This window comes from Bufo gargarizans, chromosome 4 (assembly GCF_014858855.1).
Source record: "Bufo gargarizans isolate SCDJY-AF-19 chromosome 4, ASM1485885v1, whole genome shotgun sequence".
NCBI classification, from domain to species: domain Eukaryota; kingdom Metazoa; phylum Chordata; class Amphibia; order Anura; family Bufonidae; genus Bufo; species Bufo gargarizans.
In genome coordinates this window covers 240280142-240293512 of record NC_058083.1, presented here as the reverse complement: position 1 = coordinate 240293512, position 13371 = coordinate 240280142, and the positions used below count along the sequence as shown (strand labels likewise).

Here is a 13371-nt window from a genome sequence, read left to right as displayed (position 1 = left end):
GTGCTGCTTCCTTCACTACAAAATGGACTGAAATGTGTCATTGTGATGCTCACTTATATAACACAGTATCTTATGTGTGGACAGGAAACCAGTTTCTCTATATATTCCTATAGGAGCCTCAATATCAGTCTCATAGGAATGAATAAAGAAGTAACCAACTTACTTTCTTGTGTTAGTTGGAGATCAGAGAGTTGGCCACAGATCAGCAAAAAAAAAAAAAAAAATGTGGGTGTGTTTACTTATTGCAGCTTGATGCAAAGATTAGGCAAAAAAATATATATTCCCAGATGGTGTATCTATAGAAAAAAAAATTGGGAAATATAGTTCATTGACAGTAAAAGTTGACTGATCAGATTCTCAGGGAATATATGGATTGATTATTATATTTAGATGCTGCAGCAGAAAGCTATGAGGATTATATGTACCCTACAGTCATTAATCAGAGAGTTCTGCTTTACTTCAATGAACCAAGACACCTTCATAAGTACTTAGTGTCAAATAAAGGGGATTAAATACTGACAGGTTGTTATTAGTAGTCATTTGACCTGCAATGTGGTTGTTTTGACACTGCGCCACAAGTTTTGTAAGCCTTCAACCAATGTTAGCATTGGTATGTACAGAATGTATGTTAGCCAACACTGCATTATTAATAAAGAGGCGCTGCCACCAGAATAGGTGTCAGTGAAATGTTAAAATGTTAAGATACATTTTTAGGATATTCCATAACTGGCATATACTGGGACTACCACTGATCCTGAAAAGTAAGGAATATAGTTCCTTTTCACAGATTTAACTACCTATTGTGCAGAGTGCCACAACATACACTATAGCTCCCTTCACAAGCATTGGGAAGTGTTTTATTTCCCTATACAACAGGTGCTCCGCAAGAAAAATCAGGCATACCGTATATATATATAGGCAGACATATATTCATCATCCACTACCATATTAGCATATATAATAAAAGTGTACATTTTGAAGAATTTAAATCCAGTGTAACATGCCCCTAACAATTGTTATGAAAAAAAAAAATTCTAATTTGGGACTAAACAAAGAAACGTTTTTATAGACAATAACTAACTGTATTTACCAAAAAAGTTATGTTTGTTAGGAGTACATGCATAAATGTGTAGGATAACGGAAGCTCATGTGGGCAAAATTGTTAAAACACTAAAAAAAAACATTTTTGCCAGCGAAATTACAAAAAGCACCAACATAATTAATTAAGAGAATATCTTTTTGGCTTTATGCCTAAAATCATAAATTTTCTTACAGCAATCATATTGCAATTTGTGATACTAAGCTATGCTTTACATTCAACCTTACTGTCAAAAACAGTGATTATTTGTTTACAATATTGCCATTCAGTTTGTGATAAAATGTCTCAGCTGACCAAAGGTTTTCCAGAAAACACCTAATAAAAGCATATAATCAGGGTGTGTAGAGTATATATATATGGTATGCAAAACAAGTAAATATCCAAGTGAGCACATGCACACAAAATAGACAAAATTTACACAACCTCAAAATATGTTTTGCATCAAATTTTACAAACGTTTTACCATAGATAATACATGTAATGCAATAGGTAAACTTGGAGCTTTGCATTAAAATCTATAAATATGCATAAATATCTCACATTTGCAACTAAAGCCATCCAACCAAATAAAACTGTAAACCATAAGCTACTTGGACAGTAAAATTGCTAATAAAAGTTGATATTAAATCTATGATTCAAATTTTATTTTTCAATTTGATCATGAGGCCTATTATGTAGAAATGAGTGAAGTTTATCAAAATTAGATTTGGCTGATTCGCCAAACTTCGACAATAAATTTGATTAATTGCAAATAAATTTATCATGAATCTTGATAAATCGGGTATACTTGGTGGCCCCAATATCAGTGTGAAGGCTTGGAACTTAAACTGCAGGGACATTGCAGGGAGAGTATATCACTGTATGCATTACGTTCTAGTGCCCCACAATTATAGTTCTGTAAGTACTGAGACGTCACTATTACAGGTGTAATTTATCACCTTCATAGCTAATCCCTTCTGTTAAACAACACCCTTCAGTAAAGCTAAAAACCTATGTGAGCCCCTGCAGAAGCTGTGTCCAAATGGCTTCTGAGTGAAAAAAAATAAAGAAATGGAGGCACCACCAATAAAATAGTGGAGAGAAAAACATGTTCTTACAGGTCAATGTTAGTGTCAACTCTAATTTATTGCCATGAACCTAACCGGGCAGTGCCCCAAGATTCAAGTAATAGCCCCATCACAGTGTGAGAAGGATAACAGCAGCAGTGGCAGCAACAGTGACAATAGTGGCCCCATGACACACTGCGGAGGATGGCAGAAGTGGGAGTGGCAATAACAGTAGTGGCCCCATAACAGAGTGGTGAAGAGAGTAGCAGCAGCAGTACCAGTGACAGTAGTGTCCCCATGACAGTGGAGTGGAGATGGACGACAACATCAGTTGCAGTAACAAAGACAATAGTGGCCCCATGACAGAGTGGGGAGGGGGGCAGCAGCAGTGTCAGTAAGGCTGTGATCACATCACTGTTTATGTTTAAGTTCTTCTGATCCATCAGAACGACAGAAAAAAAACCTAAAAACAAAGGAATCCTGTATTTTGAGCATCCGTAAAGCCTTTTTCAGACAGTCAGTATTTGGTCACTATTTTGCATTACTATTTATTCAGTAATTGTAAGTCAAAACCAGGAGTGGGTCCAAAACAGGGATAAAATGTAATATAAATATTTGCATCTGTTTTGTGTTTTGGACCCACTCCTGCTTTTGGCTTACAAATACTTATCAAATACTGATGCCAAATGCTGACCGTGTGAAAGAGGTCTTAGGGCTCATACATGAACACCATTTCCATTGTATTGGGGCCATTGTGCCAACCTTAGCACCCTGGCCGTGCCTCACCTTCTTCCCACACATCCTTTTCTCTCCACCACTACAAGGTGTCTGCCTGCAGCTGCTTTTATGAACATGTGCACTGCTAATGTATTCCTCACAGGTAGTCTAACGAGTAGCAGACGTATACCACTCCTGCTTTTGGTTATAGATCTCCCACTACATACACCATGCTGTCTCAAGTGGCACACTTCCACCCTGCTCTCTCACGGGGACGCTGACATCCTTGCCCCCTGATGATTATGATGCCCACTCTTCACCAGGCTTCGACGTGTTATTAGCTACATCAATTGTGTCACCCTCACCTCTGTCTTACACATGTCCCTGACCTCTTGCAACATGCGCTCCCATTCAACTCTCATCATCGGTAGTTGCACACCTAGAGGAGTCAGCGGACCCCTCCTCCAAGTCTTTGCTGGCCTGTAACTGCTGACTGTCCTCACAAAGCTTATCCTCACTGAATAGTGAAGCAGAATCGACGGCTATCAGTACTTGGCTAGCAGAAGGAGCACCAAGAAGCAGTTTTAAGACAGGTGAGGGCACAGAGGCAGTTCCTGGCCCATGCCAACTAAGCATGGTGTCAGAAGAACCCACCGAGTCATTGCTGTGGGTATCTGTTGTCATTGACATGATGTTGAAGAGCGAGTCAACCATTCCGGTACAGCTGAATTGTTGGTCAAAACGACTTCTGGATGACAGTGGCAGCTCTGGCTTGTTGCTCATGCTGCTGCTACCACCAACCCTTCTACTGCTGCTACATGTGCTAGCTACAGAAACATTTTTGCCACTGCCCATTTCTTGGAGGGCCAAGGCAACTGTCTGTTGGCCATAGTGTACAGTAACTGTATCAGTAATGTAACGCATTATTTAAGTTAAGAATGTGGCAGCAGTTTAACAAGATAAATGTGGCGATATATTAGACAGCCCTTTAATACTAAGTCTGACACATAGTAAGTCTATGTGTAAAATAAAAGATTAACTATGAAGGCGGCAGCAGTTGAACAAGCTACATGCGGTGATATATTAGACCACCATTTAATACTGAGTCTGACGCACATTAAATCTATGTATAAAATAACAGATTAAGAATTATGCAGCAGTTGAACAAGATGCATGCAGCGATATATTAGACCACCCTTTAATACTGAGTCTGATGCACAGTAAGTCTATGTGTAAAATAACATAACTGTGAATTTTTTAGCAGTTAAACAAGATACATGCAGCGATATATTAGACCGCCCGTTAATACTGAGGCACAGTAAGTCTCTGTATAAAATAACATAAAATATTAAATATGAATATGGCAGTAGTTGAACAGGATGATTGCAGCAGTTACATTTAAACTGCACTGTCCCTACTGTCTACCTATGCTCTTCCTAAAGTCTCAAAAAACTCTCCCAATGATCTCCCTGCAGTGTCCCTGCACTCTCACTATCCAATATTCTTTAATAAATAGTTTTCTGTAACACTTTCCATAGGGCATAAGTGCTTGTCATGTCTCTCCCTATGCTCAGCTCACAGCGAAATAGCGGAGGCTGGGTGATGCTTTTATAGGGCGGATTGGCTGGCTGCCAGTCATTATGGATGATCTTGCAATCCTGGGCTTCTTACTTTCACTTTGTAACACGTGCAGCCATCATTTTAGAAAATAAATCATTCGCGTGACCCCCCCGCGTCGGTGATCGCCGCAAACTGCAGATCAATTCAGACCTGCGGTTTGCGGCTTTTACCTGTTGCTGCGGCGGCGGCGGTGGTGCCATCGGGTCCCCATGGGGCTGTAGGAGGGACCCAATGGCATGGAAGGCAGCGCGATACCTTCCTGAGGCATCTGTGCTGCCTTCCGGTGAAGAACCTGTGAGATCCGGCCCCGTCGATCTCACAGGCCGGAAGCTGTATGAGAAATACTCACTGTATTACTCATAGAGACAATGCATTCCAATGCAGAAATATTGGAATGCATTGTAAAGGATTAGACCCCCAAAAGTTCAAGTCCCAAACTGGGACAAAAAATAAAGTGAGAAAAAAAGTTGAAAAATAAAGTTTTCCCCCCCAAAAAATAAAAAGTTTCAAGAAAAAATAAACAAAATCGTAATTTTTCCCAAATAAAGTAAAAAAAAATGGAAAAAATAGGGGAAAAGAAAAGTATACATATTAGGTATCTTCGCGTCTGTATTGACTGGCGCTATAAACGTATCACATGACCTAACCCCTCAGATGAACACCGTAAAAAATAAAAAAAAATTCAAATTTCTCATCCCGCAAAAAATGAGACCCTACCTAAGATAATCGCCCAAAAACTGAAAAAACTATGGCTCTCAGAATATGGAGACACTAAAACGTTTTTTTTTTGTTTAAAAAATGATATTATTGTGTAAAACTTACATAAATAAAAAAAGTATACCGGTACATATTAGGTGTAGCCGCATCCGTATCGACCGACTCTATAAAAATATCACATGACCCCTCTGATGAACACTGTAAAAAATAAAAAATAAAAACTGTGCTAAATAAACAATTTTTAGTCACCTAACACTACAAAAAGTGTAATAGCAAGCGATCAAAAAGTCATACGCACTCTAAAATAGTGCCAATAAAACCGTCATCTCATCCCGCAAAAATAATACCCTACCAAAGGTAATCGCCCAAAAACTGAAAAAATTATGGCTCTCAGACTATGGAAACACTAAAATGTTTTTTTTTTTTGCTTCAAAAATGAAATCATTGTGTAAAACTTAAATAAATAAAAAAAAGCAAACATATTAGGTATCGCCACGTCTGCATCTACTGGCTATATAAAAATATCACATGATCTAACCTGTCAGATTAATACCGTAAAAAATCTAAAATAAAAACTGTGCTAAATAAACCATTTTTGGTCACCTAACATCACAAAAAGTGTAATAGCAAGCGATCAAAAAGTCACACGCACCCCAAAAGAGTGCCAATAAAACCGTCATCTCATCTCGCAAAAATCATACCCTCCCCAAGGTAATCACCCAAAAACTGAAAAAATTGTTGCTCTCAGACTATGGAAACACTAAAACATGATATATATTTTTTTTTTACTTAAAAAAATAAATCAATGTTAAAACTTACATAAATAAAAAAAAGTATACATATTAGGTATTGCCGCATTTGTGACAACCTGGTCTATAAAAATATCACATGATCTAACCTGTCAGATGAATGTTGTAAATAACAAAAAATAAAAATGGTGCCAAACCAGCTATTTCTTATCTTGCCTCACAAAAAGTGTAATATAGAGCAACCAAAAATCATATGTGCCCTAAACTAGTACCAACAATACTGCCACCCTATCCGTTAGTTTCTAAAATGGGGCCACTTTTTTGGAATTTCTACTCTAGGGGTGCATCAGGGGGGCTTCAGATGGGAAATGGTGTCAAAAAAACCAGTCCAGCAAAATCTGCCTTCCAAAAACCGTATGGCATTCCTTTCCTTCTGCGCCCTGCCGTGTGCCCGTACAGTAGTTTACGACCACATATGGGATGTTTCTGTAAACTACAGAATCAGGGCCATAAATATTGAGTTTTGTTTGTCTGTTAACCCTTGCTTTGTAAAAGTTAAAAAAAATATTAAAATGAAAAAATCTGCCAAAAAAGTGAAATTTTGAAATGGTATCTCTATTTTCCATTAATTCTTGTGGAACACCTAAATGGTTAACAAAATTTGTAAAATCAGTTTTAAATACCTTGAGGGGTGTAGTTTATAGAATGGGGTCATTTTTGGGTGGTTTCTATTATGTAAACCTCACAAAGTGACTTCAGACCTGAACTGGTCCCTAAAAATTGGGTTTTTGAAAATTTCTGAAAAATTTCAAGAATTGCTTCTAAACTTCAAAGCCTTGTAACATCCCCAAGGTCAGATTTGCAAAAAATGGCCAAGTCCTTAAGGTGAAATAGGGCCAAGTCCTTAAGGGATTAACAGAGACCTCCATAGTGTCTGCCCCTTTAACAGTGACATTCACAGTGACCTCCCCTATAACCTCCTGGGGACACATGATGTACCGATATGTCATGATGTTGCGGTACTTAAGGACACATAACGTGCGGTGATCGGAACTGTGTGCCTGCTGAAATCAATCAGCAGGTACCCTGGGACAATGCGCAGGGGGGTCCTGTGACCCCCCCGTATCGGCGATCGCTGCAAACCGCAGGTCAATTCAGACCTGCGGTTTGCTGCATTTCCGGTTATTCGGGTCTCTGGTAAACCCGATGACCCAGAACAGGATTGTTATCGGTGGTGTGATAATACACCACCAATCACCACCCTGCGACCCTGAGAGGTGATGGTGACATCACCTCTCAGAATCGCTTCTGATTGGCTGCAAGGCAGAAGGGAGTTTCAAGTTATTGCAGCTCTCATCTCCTCCTCCTTTCTGTGTCCGGGAGCAAGGAGAGAGAAGCCTGCAATCGCATCTCCTGACCCAGCACCCTTATCTGTGCCCAGCACCCCCTTCTGACCCTCCACAGTGCCATCTGGCACTAAAAGGTATTTAGGGAAAGGTTAGGGAAAGGTTAGGTTAGGCAGGGATATTCAGGGAAAGTTTAGTGAAAAAAAAAAAAGTTTTAACTGTTGCAAATAGGGGTGCTGCAGCTTGCCCCCCAGCCCCCTACACAAATTTTTTGGGGGCGCAAGCATTTTTTTTTTTTTGCGTACGCTGACTGTGGCCGGCACTCTTAGCGTCCGGCCACTGTTAGTGCATGACCCTTTTTTTATTTATTTATTTTTTCTGTTAGTTTTAGGGATAAGTACGCCAACACCTGTGTCCCCACACACACGCACACTAAATAAAGATTTCAACGCACGCACACACACACTCCCCTATGGCCCGCCGGATGTTCTCGGCCGAGGAGGCATACGCCTAGCTTGCCTCCGACTCTGAGAGCCCCAGTAAGGACTAGGATGGCCCCAATTTCCTTTTGTAATCCGCGTCCTCCTCATAATTTAGCGATGATGAGCTTCCATGGCGGCAGAGACGCCGCCAGGCGGAGCAAGGGGACCACCATGCTAGGGACCCTGTGGCCCACACTAGTACGAGAAGGGTCTCGCACTAGTTTTCCGGCCCACCAGTTAGGTCCACCAGAGCCCCCTACCGGTGAACTTGCATAGTGTACCACAGAGCATTTTGATCGTGCGATTCCTGATTTTGTTGGCCAACCAGGAATCCAGATTTCCACAGTGGGCTTCACTGAATATGACTATTTTAGTCTTTTTTTCAGTGACCACTTTGTGAATCTGATGGTGGAGCAAACAAACCTGTTCGCCCAACAGAGCAACAGTTCATTGCTCCAAATCCAAGCCTTTTTGGCTAGGGCCGGTGGCTGGACTCCGGTAAGTGCAGCCGAGATGAGGACGTTTTGGGGCACATGGGCCTAGTCAAAAGTCAGGGACGTCCTCTACCAGACCCCACTTTACGGTATGGTCATGACATGCAGATAATGCAGGATGTCCCACCCAAGGTGATCCTGCCTATGACCGCCTGTACAAAATCAGGCCGGTCATCGATCACTTTGGGGCCAAATCTTTGGAGGCCTCTGTACCTGGAAGGGAGGTCGCGGTTGATAAGTCTCTCATTGCTTTCAAGGGGAGACTCATTTTCCACCAGTATGTTCCCTCTGAGGTATGGCGTGAAGCTATACAAACTTTGTGAGAGTACCTCAGGGTACACTTACAAGTTTTATGTGTACGAGGGGTGAGATTCTAATATGGAATCCCCAGACTTTCCCCTCACTCTAAGTGTTAGCGGGAAACTTGTGTGGGACCTTATGCACAAACTGCTAGATAAGTTGTCACCGCCAGACATCTGAGAAGCTCTGACAGATGTTCTTCATAACCTCTTGCTTGAGGTTCTTTTGTTTTGCTTTCGTCTTGTCATCTTATTTCCCTCTCTCAGCTGTCATCTAGTTGCACTGATTGCATCCCTTTAAATCCCCTCCCATACTGCATCACTTTGCGGTTTATACAACTTCCTGGAGTGTGTACATGCTGGATGCTACAACTAATGCTTCTACAGATAAGTCTGTTCATTAATTTGTGTTTTCCTGTTTGCTTGATCCTAGGTGACCCTGACTCCCTCCATATTAAGTGTAGGGAGCCGGTGGTCGTGTCCCCTCACTATTATAGGGTGTTCAGGTGTCATACAGTCGATGCACGAGGGCATGCAATTTTCTATCATAGAGATCTTTGCATGGGCTGAGAAGACAGGGAGAGTTTCAGGGCTTAAATAGGGGTCTCCCTTTTGTTTCTTAGTTTCGGATCAAGCCAGTCGGATCCTTATTTGTAACTTCTTGTTTTCTGTTACACCATCCGCGACATAAGGGTTACCACCGGTACGTGGATAACTTTTATACTAGTATCCCCTTCATCCAGTCCCTCGCCTCCAGATCCATGTCTGCTTGTGGGACCATGTGGAAAAATCAACGTGGCCTGCCTACCCACCCCCTCCAGGTACGTATCCCCAGGGGTGAGACCCGTGCCGTTACCAATGGAAACCTGTTGCTGGTCAGATATAAGGATATAAGAGGGATGTCCTTGTACTGTTCACAATTCACGGTAACGGTATCACCCCTGTCCCTGTGGGAGGTACCACGGCAATGGTCCTCAAGCCCGATTGTATCGTCGACTACAATCGGTATATGGGAGGAGTTAATCTCTCTGATCAAGTCCTCAAGCCAAATAATGCCATGCTCAAAATCTGGGCATGGTACAAAAAAGTTGCGGTCTACAGGTTGCCTTGTATCACTCTTTTGTGCTGTCCCGGAACGCTGGCAACACAGGGAAATTCCTCCAGTTCTACGAGGCAGTCCTCAAGGCCCTGATCTTTTCTGACCGGGAAAGAGCAGGCCCGAGTACCTCGGGAACTGGAGGCGCCTGGGTCATCCCTGGCCAACACTTTCCAGGTGTGGTCCCACATACTGGATAGAAGGGACGGACCCAAAAACCGTGCAGAGTGTGTCACAGGAGGGGGATACGGAAGGACACCACCACTCAGTGTGACACATGCTACGATCATCTGGGCCTCTGCATTATTGGTTGCTTCAGGTTGTACCATACATCCATGGAGTACTAAATTTATAATCCCCTTCCCAAATTTTAAATGTATTTAGCCACTGGAATCAAAAAATATTTTTTTCAAGAATATTATTTTGTAAAAATAAAAAAAGTTTACATATTAGGTATCGCCGCGTCTGTAATAATCTGCTTTATAAAAATACCCCATGACCTAACCCCTCAGATGAACACAGTCAAAAAAATTAATAAAAAAATGTGCAAAAAAATAAGCCATTTTTTGTCACTTTACATCACAAATAGTGTAATAGCAAGCGATGAAAAAGTCATATGCCCCCCAAAATAGTGCCAATTTAACCTTCCTCTCATTCCGCAAAAAATGAGCCCCTACCTAAGATAATCGGCTAAAACCAAAACAAAAAATACCCAATGACCTAACCCCTCAGATGAACACGGTCCAAAAAATAAAATAAAAACGGTGCCAAAACAGCTATTTTTGGGCAAATTTTCCATTTTAAAGCGTTTTTTCCAGTAACAAAGCAAGGGTTAACAGCCAAACAAAACTTAATATTTATCACCCTGATTCTGTAGTTTACAGAAACACCCCATATGTGGTTGTAAACTGCTGTATGACAAAACGGCAGGACGTGGAAGGAAAGGAACGCCGTATGGTTTCTGGAAGGCAGATTTTGATGGCCTTTTTTTTTGGCACCAAGTCCCAATTGAAGGATCCCTGATGCACCCCTAGAATAGAAACTCCATAAAAGTGACCCCATCTAAAAAACTAAACCCCTCAAAGTATTGAAAACTGATTTTACAAACTTTAATAACCCTTTAGGTGTTCCTCAACAGTTTATGGCATATGGAGATGAAATTTGAGAATTTCTATTTTTGGTAACCCTGTCTCAGAAAAATGTAATATAGAGCAACCAAAAATCATATGTACCCTAAAAATAGTCCCAATAAAACCGCCACCCTATATCGTAGTTTCCAAAATGGGGTTGCTTTTATGGAGCTTATACTCTAGGGGTGCATCAGGGGGGGCTTCAAATGGGACATGGTGTAAATAAACCAGTCCAGCAAAATCTGCCTTCCAAAAACCACACGGCGCACCTTTCCCTCTACAATCTACCATGCGCCCGTACAGTAGTTTATGGCCACATATGGGGTGTTTATGCAAACTACAGAATCGGGGCAATAAATATTGAGTTTTGTTTGGCTGTTAACCTTTGCTTTGTTACTGGAAAAAATGGATCAAAATGGAAAATTTGCCAAAAAATTAAAATTCTTACATTTCATCTCCATTTGCCAATAACTCTTGTGGAACACCTAAAGGGTTAACGACGTTTCTAAAATCAGTTTTGAATACCTTGAGCTGTGTAGTTTCTAGAATGGGGTCATTTTTGGGTGGTTTCTATTATAAAAGCCTCACAAAGTGACTTAAACCTAAACTGGTTCTTAAAAAGTGGGTTTTTGAAAATTTCAGAAAAATTTCAAGATTTGCTTCTAAACTTCTAAGCCTTGTAACATCCCCAAAAAATAAAATGTCATTCCCAAAATGATCCTAACATGAAGTAGACATATGGGGAATGTAAAGTAATGACTATTTTTGAAGGTATTACTATGTATTATAGAAGTAGAGAAATTGAAACTTGGAAATGTGCACATTTTGGAAATATTTTTGTAAATTTGGTATTTTTTTTAAATAAAAATGAATTTTTTACTCCATTTTACCAGTGTCATGAAGTACAATATGTGACAAAAAAAAACATTCTCAGAATGGCCTGGATAAGTACAAGCGTTTTAAAGTTATTCACACATAAATTGACACTGCTCAGATTAGCAAAAAATGGCCTGGTCCTTAAGGTGAAAATGAGCCCGGTCCCTAAGGGGTTAACAGTGACTTTCACAGTGACCTCCCCTTTAACAGTGACTATTACAGTGGCCGCCTCTTTAACAGTGACTTTCACAGTGACCGCCCCTTTAACAGTGACTTTCACAGTGACCGCCCTTTTAATAGTGACTTTCACAGTGACTGCCCCTTTAACAGTGACTTTCACAGTTACCGCCCCTTAAACAGTGACTTTCACTGTGACCGCCCCTTTAACAGTGACTTTTACAGTTACTGCCCATTTAACAGTGACTTTCACAGTGACCGCCCTTTTAACAGTGACTTTCACAATGACTGCCCCTTTAACAGTGACTTTCACAGTTACTGCCCCTTTACCAGTAACCGCCCCTTTAACAGTGACTTTCAAAGTGAATTTTTACTTAAAGTTACTTTTGTTCAATCAGCAAGTAATTTTTTTTACGGGAAATGTCATAGGTGTCTCAGAAAAGATAATAAGACGATGTACAAGAGGCATTATTGTGGGGAAAAAAAACATTTCTCAGCTTTTATTTACATTTGAGTAAAAAGTGTCCAGTCCAAAATTATTCATACCCTTCTCAATAATCAATAGAAAAGCCTTTATTGGCTATTACAGCAATCAAACGCTTCCTATAATTGCAGACCAGATTTTTGCATTTCTCCACAGGTATTTTTGCCCATTCATCTTTAGCAATGAGCTCCAAATCTTTCAGGTTGGAGGGTCTTCTTGCCATCACCCTGATCTTTAACTGCCTCCAGAGATTCTCAATTGTATTCAAGTCTGGACTCTGGCTGGGCCACTCAAAAGCGTTAATGTTGTTGTCTGCTAACCATTTCTTCACCACTTTTGCTGTGTGTTTTGTATCATTGTCATGCTGAAATATCCACTGGTGCCCAAGGCCAAGTTTCTCTGCAGACTGCCTGGTGTTGTCATTGAGAATCCTCATGTACTGCTCTTTTTTCATGGTGCCTAATGTTTACTATTAGGTTCCCTGGTCAATTGGCTGAAAAACACCCCAAAGCATTAGGTTCCCACCACCATGTTTGACAATGGGGATGGTGTTCTTTGGGTTGAAGGCTTCTCCTTTTTTACGCCAAATGAAGGAACACAGAAGACCAGAAGTTTTCTTCTTTGTCCAGATGAGCTTTTGCAAAGGCCCAGCAAGCTTTTGTGTGCCTTATCTGGAGAAGTGGTGTCCTCCTTGGTCTGCATCCATGGAACCCAGCAGTTTACAGTGTCCGTTGGATTGTCTGCCTTGAGACATTGCCACCAGCAGAGCCCAGATTCATCAGGATGGCCTTGGTGGTGATCCTTGGATTCTTTTTCACCTCTAACTATCCTCCTGGCCAGCACAGGTTTCACTTTTGGCTTCCGACCGCGTCCTCTGAGATTTTCCACAGTGCGGAACATCTTGTATTTTTTTAATAATACTTTGCACTGTAGCCACTGGAACTTGAAAACATTTAGAAATTGCCTTGTAGCCCTTTCCCTTGTAGCTGCAGGTCCTCACTGAGCTCATTTGTCTTAGCCATGACTGTCCACAAACCAA

The 13371-nt window shown here is 41.0% G+C and overlaps 1 protein-coding gene across 1 annotated transcript in view; it reads right to left on the bottom strand.

Moving 5' to 3' along the window:
- The window catches only part of LOC122935350 (collagen alpha-1(XIX) chain-like), a 479650-nt gene that overhangs the window by 242888 nt on the left and 223391 nt on the right, over positions 1-13371 (bottom strand). The window lies entirely within an intron of this gene.